Here is a 10,893-nt window from a genome sequence, read left to right on the forward strand (position 1 = left end):
CGTCTGACAACAAGACGAAGGAACATTGGGGCATCAGACGCTTTGGAAAGTAGCCACCAACCGCAGAGAAAGAGAGAAAGAGGGAAAGACAGTATGAGGTGTAGAGAAAACAGCAGCAGGTACAAGGAGCTCAAATGAGATTAATGGCGCTTAAATAGAGCACGTAAAGGAACAGTTACAAATCTAAGAAAAGGGAAAGAAAAGACTAGGAAAAAACACAGAAAGAGCTTGTAGATGAAATTCTCTTCCAGGAACAGCAGGTTAAGAGAAATTACACAGGGAGCAGTTAAGCTTGTAACACGGGGGAGAATAGAAAAGAAAATGCAGTTTTATGAAGTGTGTTTGCCTAATCCAGCTAGCACTTTTATTTTATTTCTCTATTTGCTTCTTTTATTGGTAAAGTAAGTTTCAAGTGCATGCACAGGTATGACCGAGAGAGCCAGGGTATAATAATTTGAAGCGTTTGCACCAGCGCTAATGAAGGACGAGATTTATAGCAAAGATATGAAAGGGGGAGCGATAATAAATATGTGATATGGCAATAGTGACACCAAAATAAGCCACCTATTTATAAAACTGAAATGGAAGAAATACTAAAGGTTAACTTCTGAAATTGTAGCCGATGTTAAAAGGATTCTCGTTGTTGGCAGGATTCAAACCTGCGCGGGGAGACCCCAATGGATTTCTAGTCCATCGCCTTAACCACTCAGCCACAACAACTGACTGTAAGGTGCGTGCACATAATCTGTATGCAAGTTTTCAAGGTGTCCCACAGCAAATTCCTGATATTCTGCAATGCACTTTTTAGAAATAATGTTTTTTTCAGCAGGCACATTCTCTCCTAAAAACAAAAATTGCATGCGTATATCTCTAGTTTGGAATACCATAGGCTTGCATGCATACTCTCATGGGTCACTCAAGTTTTATGGACCCTATTGCACTCTATTTTCGTGCTGCTTTTAGTATATGGCCCATATTACAGAAGTCTACCATCTTTGAGTATTTGAGGCTCCTTTGTAAGTGCTTTATATTTTTTCCTTGAAGAGCTATATAATAAAGGGGTCCGGGAAAGATTGCATTCATGGAAGATAAAAGAAGGCCCACTTGTCTCACCAAATGCTCTAGAGAAACCTGATGTTTTACTCATGTTATCCTTAGTTCGTTTTTGTTAGACCTTGCATTCTTAAGGTGGTCCCAACCCCACCTTTTTGCTTTTCACCTCCGCATTTTGCTGTATATTTTTGTTGGCCTTAGGACTCTGATCACTTTATCGCTACTAATCAGTGCTGAAGTGCACTTGCTTCTTCCCTAATCATGTGTATAATTGGAGTATACCTGACTGACAGATTTAATTTACTTGAAAGCCCCTTGTAAAGTGGTATACCATATACCCAGGGACTGATTGTGCCGCCCAAAGAAATAGCATTTCAAACCTGTCTCAAGCCTGCTACTGCAGTGCCTGTGCTGCAGTGTACTGCCACTTCGACTTGGCATTTAAAACTACTTGCCAAGCCTTAAACTCCAATTTTATTACATATCAGTAACCCCTAAGGTAGGCCCTAAGTAGTCCTAGGGGCATCATGCTATGTAAGTAAAAGGTAAGACATGTACTGTGGTCGTTTGTATGTCCTAGTAGTATCAAACAGTCTATTACATTTTTCACTACTGTGAGGTCTGCCCCTCTCATAGGTTAGCATTGGGTATTCCCTTATACTTTTTGGGGGGTAATTCCATATCAGAGAGGAGAAGCTTTATTTATTTATTGATAAGTCCTATCTACTGGTGAGGTTGGATTTAATCTTACTATTGTATAAATGCCATTTTTAGAGAGTGAGCATTTCTCTGCACTTCCTGCTCTATTTGCATCAAAACCTGTCTTCAATTAACGTCTGGATTGGGCTGCGAGACAGCTACATATGTGCATTCCCTGTAGACAGCCACAACAATGGTCACTCAACTGCAACTGCATTCATCTGCATTCTGATTGGCCTGGGGGAGAGCTCCGCTCCCCTTACCGCAAATATGTTCAAGAACGATAATTTATGTCAGTAAGTACAGTATACCTACATCTTATAATCATGTGTGTTTAAATAATTTGTCGTTAGATCGTTTAAATATTGAAAAGGATCTGTTTTTAATAGACATTTTTCAAAAACAACTGGTACATTTGGGAATTCTGTAAAGGAAAAACCCAACTGCCGTGACATTGCCAGCCACAATGCCGTGACTCGGATTCGAACCGAGGTTGCTGCGGCCACAACGCAGAGTACTAACCACTATACGTTCACAGCGAGCTACTTGGTCTCAATAACGTACAGTGAAATGAAGAAATTATAATTCGGAACACTCAGGGCTACTCCTGTGATAGGCTGAATGTGTTCATTGCTTCCTCATTCCTTATACAAAGGCTTTATCTCCTCAGTGGTTGATAGGATGAAACCGTTTCCTGGCCGCCTGCTTGTGAACTGGCAGGAGTCAAAGATCACACATACACTGGTGGGCCTGTGATGGGACACCAATGCAGAGAAACACACCTGGCGCAGATATTTTTTTCTATTTATTAGACCTGCATCTCCCCTGTACCTCCTCAAGCCATCTTTATGTGAAGCAAGAAAGAGTTAAGGAACGGTCCATCTACACTTTTATTGGGAGGATGCTGCCGTGAGCTCCTCCCAGCTAATCACACAAACAGCAGTAAAGCAAGATAACTACACAGTTAGGGGGGACTGCATGGTTAGGTTTTTGAGGAATTATTGAAACTGACCTCAGTGACCCATAATCAGAGCTGTGGCTAATGACTGCATGCCTAATTATGATGAAGCAAGCACCATGGCTCGTAGGGGCCCCACAACACACTTTTCTTAGCTCATTGAATTAAAGTATAAACTTCTGCCATGTGTGAGTGGTAAAGGCTTGTTAATTTTGTTGCTTTTCAAATTCACGTCTGACAACAAGACGAAGGAACATTGGGGCATCAGACGCTTTGGAAAGTAGCCACCAACCGCAGAGAAAGAGAAAAAGAGGGAAAAGGCAGTATGAGGTGTGGAGAAAACAGCAGCAGGTACAAGGAGCTCAAATGAGATTAATGGCGCCTAAATAGAGCACGTAAAGGAACAGTTACAAATCTAAGAAAAGGGAAAGAAAAGACTAGGAAAAAACACAGAAAGAGCTTGTAGATGAAATTCTCTTCCAGGAACAGCAGGTTAAGAGAAATTACACAGGGAGCAGTTAAGCTTGTAACACGGGGGAGAATAGAAAAGAAAATGCAGTTTTATGAAGTGTGTTTGCCTAATCCAGCTAGCACTTTTATTTTATTTCTCTATTTGCTTCTTTTATTGGTAAAATAAGTTTCAAGTGCATGCACAGGTATGACCGAGAGAGCCAGGGTATAATAATTTGAAGCGTTTGCACCAGCGCTAATGAAGGACGAGAGTTATAGCAAAGATATGAAAGGGGGAGCGATAATAAATATGTGATATGGCAATAGTGACACCAAAATAAGCCACCTATTTATAAAACTGACATGGAAGAAATACTAAAGGTTAAATTCTGAAATTGTAGCCGATGTTAAAAAGATTCTCGTTGTCTGCAAGATTCGACGCTGCGCAGGGAGACCCCAATGGATTTCTAGTCCATCGCCTTAACCACTCGGCCACAACAACTGACTGTAAGGCGTGTGCAAATAATCTGTATGCAAGTTTTCAAGGTGTCCCACAGCAAATTCCTGATATTCTGCAATGCACTTTTTAAAAATAATGTTTTTTTCAACAGGCACATTCTCCCCTAAAAGCAAAAATTGCATGCGTATATCTCTAGTTTGGAATACCATAGGCTTGCATGCATACTCTCATGGGTCACTCAAGTTTTTTGGACCCTATTGCACTCTGTTTTCGTGCTGCTTTTAGTATATGGCCCATATTACAGAAGTCTACCATCTTTGAGAATTTGAGTCTCCTTTGTAAGTGCTTTATATTTTTTCCTTGAAGAGCTATATAATAAAGGGGTCCGGGAAAGATTGCATTTATGGAAGATAAAAGAAGGCCCACTTGTCTCACCAAATGCTGTAGAGAAACCTGATGTTTTACTCATGTTATCCTTAGTTCGTTTTTGTTAGACCTTGCATTTTTAAGGTGGTCCCAACCCCACCTTATTGCTTTTCACCTCCGCATTTTGCTGTATCTTTTTGTTGGCCTTAGGACTCTGATCACTTTATCGCTACTAATCAGTGCTGAAGTGCACGTGCTTCTTCCCTAATCATGTGTATAATTGGAGTATACCTGACCAATACACACCGCCAAGGGTGTCGTGTCTGGCCCCTTTGACGCTTTCATAACACGGGCCACTGGAATCCTGGAAAAGGAAATTGCCATGGTAGAGAAAAGACTCTCAATAGACCTTATTAGTGGAAGGCGATCATCACTGGGGGCCCTAGCTACTTCCACCTCCCCTGTGCCCTCTGCCCCACATGCTGCCTTTAACTGCGTTCACACTACCTCTACGGACGCAATTGTCCTCTTAGAAAACATAGGGGGAAGCCCAACAGCGGATACTTTGAGGGAAGAAAGGCATAGTATAGATGCTTCCCAATGTAGCCAGGGGGATGATGATAATGATTCCTTGATTAGTGGGGGGCCGGATTTTAGTCAGCTTTCTGGATGTCTCCCCCTTAATCACTCTAACATCTCTAATCCTGCCGAAATCACTAACCATCCTATACCCAATCCTGGCCCCAATATTAAGAAGAGAAAGTTGGATTCTAGATTGTCGGGGGAAAGAGACTTAAAAATCCCTAAAGTAAATGAAGCCCAAGAAGGTAGGAGACAGGGGTCTGAGCTTCCCCCAAACCCCTTAATTCCCTCTGTATTTAACAATATGCTATGTCCTTCCCTTTCGGCTTTGGGCTCTTCAAGTACCTGCCCCATGTGCCTTAATAGTGACGAAGTTTTGCTAGTAAAAATGGAGGCCATGTTTAAAACATTACTCTTACCAGTCCTGGAGCGGACTAGGCTCATGACCTCAAAAATTGATAGTATGGAGGCTTTGATTTACTCAAACCATACGATGCTACAAACGTTACTTGATTCCAATAATATGGGCGCCAGTAAAACATCAACATCTACTAAGGTCACTTGTAATAACAATATAGAAAGGGGTAAAACACTTCCTAATAAAACCACAGGGTCGAATATTGCCACGCTTAAAGGGGGTGAAAAATCTAATATTACATCTTCTAAATCAGGTGTTAGCACTCATGCCCAGGCACCAACGCCCCACTCAAAACCAGTGGCTAAACAAAATACTGGTGGGCGCCAAACCATGGGTCCTCCCCCACAATCTACTTTAAATATTGCCCCCCCAAGCACCCAAAGAGACCAACGTACTGCCTCCACCAACCACAGGGAGGGGGGACGCAAAAGACCAACTATCCCTTGTGTTGATTTACCACCTGAAGCAGCTCAACACACCATCGTCTTGACAGGTGTAGCACCATTAAAACCGGGTGCCAGGGAGTCTTATGGCGACCTTCGCAATAAAGTCATTTTTTGGTTGAATAAAAACCACCCGTTACCCCCCTCCACTCCTACGGAGACACTATTCGTGAGGAGAGTAGATTGGGTGGGACATGGGTCAAAAGACTTGGAGGGAGATTGTATCTTAATCTCGTTTAAAGATTCGTGGGTGGTAGACGTCATTCGACGAGAACCGAGGTTTGCAAGGCAGGGGGATGTACAAACATTAGCATTATCATATTTTTATCCACACAGGCAAATACCCCCCAATCCTACCCTATATTCCGTAAGGGCCCAGCTATAAGACACCCCCTGGCATTAACTCCACTTGACTGTCAGCATCCCTTTCTCTTTAATCACTTTGGCCCCCTCTCTGGCCTTGATGCTATCGATTGACTCAACGATCTATCTAGTGAGCCTTTGCTTGCTAGCGCAGTAGCCCAAGAGTCCATTGAGCATAGTATGGTGCGCCCATATCAATTCAGCAATCCAGTAGATGAGGATGGAGGTCAAGCTTCTCTGCTATTTAGCCCTCTACCACACGCAGCTGTCCAGGGGATCTCGACCAAGGACAATCTTATAGCTCCAGTAGATTGTGTTAAGCACCTAGAGGTTAAAGATGATAAAGGGATGCCTCAGGGAGTTGCACAGCCCTTACAACCTCCGTCTCTGGTCTATCTGAAAGATCACTTGAAAATCTTGTCCTGGAACATAGCGGGTATCAAGGCCCGCCTTGCTTCTACTGATTGGTCGAACTTTGTGGACAATTACGACATCATCCTGCTGCAGGAAACATGGGCAACTGAGCCTGTTCACAAGTTGGGTTATATTAACTTTTTTAAACCTGCAACTAAAGGGGGTAAAGGGCGGGCCTCAGGCGGTCTGTTGATTTGGGTGAAACAATCCTTGGGTTTCTATCCAACTGAACTTCCTGTGGAGAACCCGGATCTCCTCCACATCATACTAAACAAAGGGAACCAGCAAATTATGAACATTGTTAATATCTATGCTAGAGGTCTGCCTGGTGGTCGAAGTCCACCCTTGTTGAATTTCATTGACCATATAACCTCGGAAATGGACAGTGGCAACCTCATTATTCTTGCTGGTGATCTAAATTGCACTATAGAACCTTTGTTTGATATGGGAGACACTTGGAGCATGGCGGAGGACTCTGTTTGGGGTATCCCGGACTTACAAGTGGTAAAGAGGGCAAAGGCAACAGAGGCAGCAGTATCTTGGATGGCATTTTGCCTACAAAAGGGGTTTCGTGCATGTAACGGCCGTTCTACTTCGGACATTAAAGGAAATTGTACTTTTGACAATGGGCAGAGGCAGAGCCGCATTGATTACATTTTGCTGAATATGGAACATTGGCAGTTATTAATTGACATGGCAGTATTACAGCGCCCGGAAAGTGACCACAACCCGCTGTCATTGTCTTTGAAGATACCGGGTCTAAATAGACAGGAGGAGCCAACTGCCACCTATACAGGGGACGCCCAACTTACCAATGACAGGAGGAGACTAAAATGGTCCCGGGTCATGGAAGACAAGTGTTTATGGGACAACATTAATAATGTGGTAAAAAATGCGCTTAATGAAATGTTGCAAATAGATTTGTTGGGGACGGACCCTGGACTGGCTAACAATGTGATGGGAGTACATACTAAATGCTTTGACCATTTAAAAACCCTTCTTTCCCTACCGTGCGGAAATGCTCCTACTAAAACAAATCCTTTGCCCCAAAAATGGTACAATAGGAAATGTAGGGAGGCACATGCAGCTCTCATTTCAGCCATTAAATCTCGGGATATGGTTGGAGTGAAAGCTGCAAGGCTCAATTACAGGAAAACCCTTAGAGAAGCTAAACGGGAGTGGGAGGATAAGTTCTGGTCGGATCTTTTGGAGGCATCTTCCACTAACAACCAAAAAAGGTTTTGGGATCTAGTTAAATGGGGAAAAAACGCGGACTCTTCTACCCCGGGAAACAATGTGCCCCTTGAGGATTGGGTATCATTCTACTCGGCCCAATTTAGAGCCGATGACCCCGAAACTATGAATCCCTCAGGCAACACACTCTTGCTGACCCCCCAAAGAGAAAAACTTACCTTCACAGTTGCAGAGGCTGAGCTGGCCCTTGCATTGACTCTCCGAGGGAAAGCCCCTGGTATGGATCTGATTCCGGCAGATTTATTCAAATCTAATCCCGCCTTGTGGCTCCCTTATATAACAATGATAGCCAACACCTTAGCCCTTGGAGCCACAGTCCCGAAATCATGGAGGGGAGCCGAAATTGTTCCGATTTATAAAAAGGGCGATAAATCCATCCCAGGCAATTATCGCCCTATCAGTTTGATCGATTCGATCCAAAAGATAATAGCACGTATGGTCCTAGGACGGGTCCAGGGATGGATTGAAACAGAGAATATTCTGTCACCCATGCAGGCGGGCTTCAGATCGGGAATGAGCACCATAGATCAGGTGTTTAGATTCTGCCTGATCTATTGGAAGGTGGTATGGCTCGGCGGCGGCACCATCTATGCTGCATTCATTGATCTGAAGTCCGCCTTCGACTTGGTGCCAAGGGATAAACTGTGGGGTGTGCTGAAAAATCTGGGGTGCCCATCAGAACTATTAGACCTCCTTGTTAGACTCCATGAGGACAACTATGCGAGGGTGAGGTGGGGGGACCAGGGACAAGTGACAGCGACATTTCCTGTAACTCGAGGTGTCCGCCAGGGGTGTGTCCTGGCCCCAACTCTCTTCCTCCTCTTTATCGATCAAGTTGTCAAGTTTTTCACGGATACCCCCACTGATGCTCCAATGCTGGCTGGGATGAGATTTCCTCTTCTCATCTTCGCAGATGACACTTTAATCCTCTCAAAAACACGTAGCGGACTTCAGCGGGCTCTCGACCGCTTTGAGGAGTACTGTGCCATCAATAACCTGGTGGTTAATGTGGGGAAAACGAAGTTCATGGTTTTTACAAAAAACCATCCAGTTCGGAGTTCCGTGAGGTTGAATGGAGTAAACCTCGAGCAGGTTGATACCATGACCTACTTAGGGGTTACCCTCGATAGCCGTTTAAGATGGAAGGACCAGATTAACATACAATATCTTAAAATTGCTAGGCTGACTGGTTGCCTCATCAAAGAGCAAAAGGAATCAATTACAAAGCGGGTCCTCCCGGCCCTCAAGATCTATGATGTTAAAATCTCTACCGCCATTTTATATGGCGCGGATCTGTGGGGCCACATGGACTTGCTTAACTTGTTTAAAACCCAATGTAGATTCCTTCCTAACTTAGTAGGCCTACCGCAGTCGACACCCTCGATCCCCCTCTGCTTGGACCTTGGTTCCCCACCGATCAATGAGATGGCTAGATTTAGGCTAGTGGCCCTGTGGAGACGGATATGGACATCTCCAGATCTATCCCTATTTGCAAAGGAACTGTCCGAAGTTAGGTCTATTACGGGTTCAGGGAAAATCCCATGGCTTTCTGCTGTTAAATCTATCCTTAATGACATGGGCTTGGAACACCTCTGGACATCCCCTCAATCCAATGTTTTCCCTTCCAAAGACGAGTTCAAATCCTTGTATTGGGCCACGACCCGCTTAAAAAAAGTTCTGCTTTCTAACAAAAATAGCCTCACAGGCAGGTTTCTAACATTCAAACTTGACCTATTGCGAGAGCCCTATTGGGACGTAATAACTCGACCGTTAGATAAGAAGCTGTATCATCAGTTTAGAGTGGGTTCTTTGCCTTTGAACCCTTTTCTAAACAAACGGTCTACAGGGTTATCGCCTTACTGTACATGTTGCCCAGGTCATATTGAATCTGAAGGACATTTTCTTTTTGCTTGCCCTAGGTACGCTGCACCCCAAAAGAAATGGTTAAAACCCTTGTTTCAAAAATTACCATTTAAAACATCGATGGAAGCAATATGGGTGCTTAGGACCAACACCTCCGAACTCTTTGTAGTAAGTCTGGCAAAATATCTGGGATGAGCTTGGCTCCTAAGGCTAAAAAACAACATGCCTTAGCCCCAAGGACCAGGATGCTCCACAATCGGTCATAATCTGATTGACTATGTATTAGTTAACTGATTTATGACTTAGTTGTTTCATCTGTATCCCTTGTATTTTTGCCATATAAACGGCCCATTGACAATGAACTTGAACTGCAATGTCTTTTTTAACTTAAATTTATCTTTTTTATAAAATAGTCAGGTTCTTCATTAATTGAAATTTAATCCTGTTTTATCTATTTGTCTTAAATGTTCCTTATTTGCATATTTTTGTTAGTGTTTAATCTTTTTATAGTTTTGTTCTTTCCTGTTTTTGTTTAAATTGAATTAGTTAAATTCTTTTGTATTTTAATGTGTCTTTTATGATTTGTTAAAAATCGAAATAAAGACTTTAAACCTGAAACTGAAAGATTTAATTTACTTGAAAGCCCCTTGTAAAGTGGTATACCATATACCCAGGGACTGATTGTGCCGCCCAAAGAAATAGCATTTCAAACCTGTCTCAAGCCTGCTACTGCAGTGCCTGTGCTGCAGTGTACTGCCACTTCGACTTGGCATTTAAAACTACTTGCCAAGCCTTAAACTCCAATTTTATTACATATCAGTAACCCCTAAGGTAGGCCCTAGGTAGTCCTAGGGGCATCATGCTATGTAAGTAAAAGGTAAGACATGTACTGTGGTAGTTTGTATGTCCTAGTAGTATCAAACAGTCTATTACATTTTTTACTACTGTGAGGTCTGCCCCTCTCATAGGTTAGCATTGGGTATTCCCTTATACTTTTTGGGGGGTAATTCCATATCAGAGAGGAGAAGCTTTATTTATTTATTGATAAATCCTATCTACTGGTGAGGTTGGATTTAATCTTACTATTGTATAAATGCCATTTTTAGAGAGTGAGCATTTCTCTGCACTTACTGCTCTATTTGCATGAAAACCTGTCTTCAATTGACGTCTGGATTGGGCTGCGAGACAGCTACGTATGTGCATTCCCTGTAGACAGCCACAACACAGGTCACTCAACTGCAACTGCATTCATCTGCATTCTGATTGTCCTGGGGGAGAGCTCCGCTCCCCTTACCGCAAATATGTTCAAGAACGATAATTTATGTCAGTAAGTACAGTATACCTACATCTTATAATCATGTGTGTTTAAATAATTTGTTGTTAGATCGTTTAAATATTGAAAAGGATCTGTTTTTAATAGACATTTTACAAAAACAACTGGTACATTTGGGAATTCTGTAAAGGAAAAACCCAACTGCCGTGACATTGCCAACCACAATGCCGTGACTCGGATTCGAACCGAGGTTGCTGCGGCCACAACGCAGAGTACTAACCACTATACGATCACGGC

The 10,893-nt window shown here is 42.9% G+C and overlaps 2 non-coding genes across 2 annotated transcripts; both read right to left on the reverse strand.

Moving 5' to 3' along the window:
• Positions 1-638: 638 nt before the first annotated feature.
• On the reverse strand, positions 639-720 carry TRNAS-AGA (transfer RNA serine (anticodon AGA)). Its single transcript has one exon. It is a non-coding gene; the product is annotated as a tRNA-Ser (tRNA).
• Positions 721-10,821: 10,101 nt separating this feature from the next.
• Positions 10,822-10,893, reverse strand: TRNAH-GUG (transfer RNA histidin (anticodon GUG)). Its single transcript has one exon. It is a non-coding gene; the product is annotated as a tRNA-His (tRNA).

This window comes from Lissotriton vulgaris, chromosome 1_1, assembly GCF_964263255.1.
Source record: "Lissotriton vulgaris chromosome 1_1, aLisVul1.2, whole genome shotgun sequence".
Classification (NCBI taxonomy): Eukaryota; Metazoa; Chordata; class Amphibia; order Caudata; family Salamandridae; genus Lissotriton; species Lissotriton vulgaris.